Source organism: Salminus brasiliensis, chromosome 16 (genome assembly GCF_030463535.1).
Source record: "Salminus brasiliensis chromosome 16, fSalBra1.hap2, whole genome shotgun sequence".
NCBI classification, from domain to species: Eukaryota; Metazoa; Chordata; class Actinopteri; order Characiformes; family Bryconidae; genus Salminus; species Salminus brasiliensis.
This window is the reverse complement of record NC_132893.1, coordinates 19,890,150-19,896,149: the sequence shown is the minus strand read 5'-3', so window position 1 is coordinate 19,896,149 and position 6,000 is coordinate 19,890,150.

Genomic DNA, 6,000 nt, shown 5'->3' with positions numbered 1-6,000 from the left:
TCTGACATATGCTTCTCTAATTAAGAACTTAAGCTGTGAGGCTAATGTTGCTAACAAATAATGAACTTAGACTGTCACCAAACCTAAATACAGGTACCTAAATCCCAAAAAAAGGTCTCTCAGCCTGCTCAAACAACACCGCAAGCTCATCATTTGGTTGACATAGACAAATTGATGCGGTTTAGAACATAGTTTGACTTACTTATGTCTTTAAACTCCTCCATTTAAAAATCAACTCCTCCAGAGAGCTGAACGGTATACAGGTCCGGTTTAAGCTTAGACGGTTAATTGAGAACTGTTAAGGCTTTTACTAAATCCTTTTTTTGGGCAAGCATTTATAAAAAAACTTAGATTGGTGACAATCTAAAATCCAGTGTTTGCTAGCATCCCCCATTCTAAACCAAAGAAGCACACATCAGACATCTAACACGTCTTGGCTGATCAACTGAATCGGGGGTAGGGGATGAATCATGTTCACTGGATTCCTCAACAAACTATTCCTTTAATCTCTTGTATTACTTCATCACTTCCATGTGAGCAATAACAGTGAAGGTTCAACTTGTCCAAGTTATCCCAAATGCAGCCAATCAGCCAGGGCATGCTTGGTGTATGGGGGGCAGATGTTTAGATGTGACTGAAATTTCATGTCGATGTGCTTATTGTACTAAATATCTGCACTATTTTCATTTCACCACCTTTTGTAACCCTCTACAAATATGTGTTTATGGTTTATCTAAAGTTTATGCGTCAACATCAGCAGAAATCCACAGGAAAAATACCAAAAATCCATTCCCATGGAAGAGGGCAGCGAGATTCCAGCGCATTCCAGTCACAAAAATGAGTACACTTGTCATTTAAATGTATGTTCAGACGACACCCATATCCTGTTTACACTTAGCCTTAACATTTCTTAGCATTCTTAACAATTCTCAGTTTCAGATCCAAATGGTATATGAAAAAAGCACATCTCCATCATTTCCATTTTACTTCCAGTAACTGATGGTTTCTCATCTAGATGGTATGGCTCTGAGAGCATTACACAACACAGTGGAGCAATAGATGGTTCTCACTGTCCCGTAGCGGCTCTATCTGAAAATGTGAGGGACTACCAGAAGAAAACTCACTATGTAATACAGTCAGCTGTGGTCAATCATATACTGGTAAATAAGCATTTATATAAATAGGCACACACAGACACACAGAGCGAGAGCTATATGAATAGAGAGACAGAGAGACAGAGAGAGAGAGAGAGAGAGAGAACCAGTAACCATAAGTAATAATTACTTGTGTTGTTTTTTTTTTAAATATATGCATTCCCAGTTCTCTAACTGGATCTGGGTATGGAAAAACCATTCCATTTATACTTGTGTTAAATATGACAAAATACAGAGATGGGTCTCCGACACCTTAAAATGTGTTTTTTGTGATCTGATCAGAGTCCGAACACAATGCATCCCGGACATGTTTTCACCTGACTTTTCCTGTGGTGAACTAAATTCCGAGCGTGACCCAGTCACCAAAAAACGCAAGTTAATGACAGCCTCCCAGACAGGCCTATTATGGCCTATTTGCCACACAGGACATCTGTTCAATTGGACACAATTCAGGCTTCAATTCAAGATACAGTACTTAGCTATGCGACTTTTGCTCTTCATTAAACAACAGTACATCATATCTTACAGAACAAATTATTAGGTTCTGGTTATGTCTGACCTGGCTCTCCACTACCTTCCTGCCCGCTGCCCTGCACTGGGGCCTTACATTGATTCATCCTCACCTCACTTTCTGACTGATTATCTGCAGGGACTTTATCATCTCACTCACATTTACCATTTCCCCCTAAATCTGTTTATTTTTATTGTTGTTTTAATTCCTGTTTTATTATTATAATTATGATTATAATTATTATTGTTATCCGTGTCGACCTGAGGAGGATGGACTCTTCTTTTGAGTCTTGGTTCCTCTCAAGTTTCCTTCCTCTCAACCAGAGGGAGTTTTTCCTTGCCACTGTTGCCACTAGCTTGCTTGAAAGAGGCTCGGACCTGGATCTCTGTAAAGCTGCTTGGTGACAACAAGCTATATAAATAAAACTGAACTGAATAGAATTATTAGGAATCTATTACAGCTTGACACTTCAAGGCAAGGTTATGATGATTTAGGGACACAGTCTTTACGAAGCAAACTGGTGGCCATAAGCTTCTATTACTAGTTTATTGAGACACAGCAGAATACACAGGTCACGTTCTATGAGCTGGTATTCAGCACTGTTACTGGAATACTGTACTCCAACTCTGGTCCATTGTCTGTGGCCCATAAAGGACGGTGCACGATGCGAGATGCAGACAACAGTGCCCAGAGATATAGAGCGTGTAAATGGGGGCTGACGTGCCAACACTGCCGATGGCTGCCGCTGGCATCTCTCTTTCTCTCTCTCTTGCTCTCTCACTCTCCTGCCTTCCATGCTCTCTTTGGCTTGCTTTCTTTTCACCTCCGCTTCATTCTCTCTCTCTCTCTCTCTCTCTCTCTCTCTCTCTCTGCCCATCTTTCCCTTCATCCCCCCAGCTCTTTCCCCCACTCTCTCAGCCCAGAGTGGGAATCAGTTATTTCCAGGTCAAAGCAGCAGCTTGCAGTGCTCCAACTCTACTACTCTACACATCCAATTTACACACACATCAGCCCAGTGAGGGATGACAGGATTCAACAAAATCAGTAGTACAGTGCTGTCTCGTAATACAGTGGTGTCTCGATACGATACAGTTGTACAGCGTTGTCTCGTAATACAGTGGTGTCTCGATACGATACAGTTGTACAGCGTTGTCTCGTAATACAGTGGTGTCTCGATACGATACAGTCGTACAGTGGTGTCTCGCATCTTGATACAATACACTCGTACAACAGTGTCCTGTAATACAGTGGTGTCTTGATACGACAGTCATACAGTGTTGTCTCGTAATACAGTGGTGTCTTGATACGACAGTCATACAGTGTTGTCTCGTAAAACAGTGGTGTCTCAATACGATAGTCGTACAGTGGTTTCTACGTGTCTTGATACGATACACTAGTACAACAGCGTCCTGTAATACAGTGGTGTCTTTATACGATACACTAGTACAACAGCGTCCTGTAATACAGTGGTTTCTTTATACGATACACTAGTACAACAGCGTCCTGTAATACAGTGGTGTCTTTATACGATACACTAGTACAACAGCGTCCTGTAATACAGTGGTGTCTTGATACAATAGTCATACTGTGTTGTCTCGTAATACAGTGGTGTCTTGATGCGATACAGTAGCAAAGCGGTGTCTCGTAATACAGTGGTGTCTTAATATGATAGAGGTACAGTGGTGTCTTGTATCTTGATACAATACACTAGTACAACAGTGTCCTGTAATACAGTGGTGTCTTGTATCTTGATACAATACACTAGTACAACAGTGTCCTGTAATACAGTGGTGTCTTGATACGATACACTAGTTCAACAGCGTCCTGTAATACAGTGGTGTCTAGATATGATACAGTAGCAAAGCGGTGTCTCGTAATAAAGTGGTGTCTCAAACCGATACAATTGTACAGCGGTGTCTCATAATAAAGTGGTGACTCAATGTGATACAGTAGTACAGCAGTGTCTCGTAATACAGTGGTGACTCGATATGATGCATTCATATAGCGGTGTCTTGTAAAACAGTGGGGTCTCGATACGATACAGTAACAAAGCGGTATCTCGTAATACAGGAGTGTCTCAATATGATACTGTTGTACTGCATTCTCTCATAATACAGTGTTGCATCAATACGATGCAGTCAAACAGCAGTGTCTCGTAATACAGTGGTGTCTCGATAACAGTACTACAGCCAGTGTATTTATAACCAATTCATATAAGAGGTCTGGTCCCTGGTTCCCCCACCACTCTGAACAATTCTCTAGAAGACCATTCTGAATGTCTTAGTTTACATCATATCTTTTCATTTTTGAAATTTAGAAAAAAGATTCCAGATAAACTCAAATCTGTTCATCTAATACTCAATACAGTTGCAGTCAAGCACACAGGCATACACAAACAAGCACAGTTAATGACACCACTGTCACACAAAAACCTTATCTCCAAAAGGGCAACTTTACATGAGACAGGAAAAGAAAACCTTCTAAACGTTTATAGAAAGTCCATGAAAAAATATATATATATTCAGAGTCATTTTGGAGCATTTCTATAGAGGATATGCACACAACGTCACAGGTGTCAGGAGTCACTGCGGCCACAACCACTGACTGGCCAAAGGGGAAAGAGCTGTTGTGCGAATGACTGTACAAACAGATTCAACAGGAATTCTGAGCTATATCCCTTTACAAATTGCTGAAAGCTCAAGAAAGAGAAACAGTAGACTGCTGTAATTCTGGAATCCAGGCACCGAAATATGTGGGAGCTCTGAAAACAGGTGGGAAAAACCAAGCCCAATGTAGTTGCAAGTTCAGCGACATGCTAAGCTCCATTAAAAGGAAAACAAGCAATCCTGGATGAATCAGATGTGAGATCCTATCCTCTAAACACGTGAGATTTGAGCCAGTTAGCTAAACATTCCTGTGTTACCTATGGGTTATTTTGAATATCATTTGAATGGATCGCCACTGAGTCCAAATGCCTTGAACTTGAGCAGATAATTGATCGCTTCATTCCCGGTTTGGCCGTTTTCCCTAATAAGCACAGCCAAATTAACGAATGTTTTGCCTCTCAGTCTGACTAAAGTGGGCATGTTCCAGCAGTAATGTGACATCAGTGCATACTCTCTATTGGTCCATTCAATAGACAAGAATGGAGATTTAAGGTTTTTGCATAACAGCAACGATACACTACTGTATTAAAACTACTGTATTATGAAGTTTTTCATCTAATACTATCTCAGTCACACACACACACACACACAAATCTACTTAGTACTTAGTCTTCAAGAAGCACTTAAGCATCATTTTGATGAGGATAGCAGAAATGAGGGGGGTGGGCTGGAGGATTGGGGAGGGGGCGATAGAGGGGGGGGGGTGCCTGTTTGGTGGGGGGGATTAAGACATCAGAAGGTAGAAATTCCACTCAGCCAGACTGAAACCTCGTCCCAAAGGACAGAGGAGAGAATAATCCCTCTACAGATAGAGAAGCTGTACTTTTACCACCCACAGAGCAGCAGGCAGGGTCTCACACTCGCGCACACACACACGCATCTTCCCTTACAGCCTGATTGGGCTTCTAGCTGAGGATGCTTAAAAAAGCTGATCTAGGACCAGCCCCTTTTTTTTTGCAAGAACCATCTAATCTTTGGTTGTTGTCTCCAAACAACAGTCAAAGTCACTCTACAAAAACACCCCCTTTCCTTACTAATGGTACTGCCCTTGACTGTCCTCCACGCCAGGCGGTAGGTAACCGACGCAGGTCAAGAGGGGTCATGATCAAGAGTGTAAGCACCAGACGTGCAGGCGGGACAATTGCCCTGAGGTCTGTAGCCTTAGCAGACCCCTGATGCTTTTAATGGAGCCCTTATATCACTACCTAAACAATTTCACACAATGACTAGCTACCATAACATGCCTTAATATACTTCAAACTGTAAGCCTACATTCAAGGAGCGACTTGACTGAAACACAGGGACAGCCAATAAGCCAATGATGGCGTCATTTTCTTTCTAGTGAAGGCCTTTTTAATATACAAGGCCCTTTAACTGTATTTATTTTTGAGTCATAATGTCGGAATTACACCACAGGTCAGCACACGAAGACATGTCCAAATGGCTATACAGTGGCTAGTTTGCTACAAATCCACCATGAGGCCCCTTCATAATCTTTTATTAAACATCATTAAAATGCAGGGAAGGCAGACAGGCCTAAAAATAGGCCATGCAGCACTGAAAAAGCTGCCTTTGTCCCTGCAGGAAACTGCCAAAAATAAGGACAAGCACATATTGAAAAACACAGCCAAGCTTAAAACCCATCCTGTAAATCCCAGACTTCCTGTTC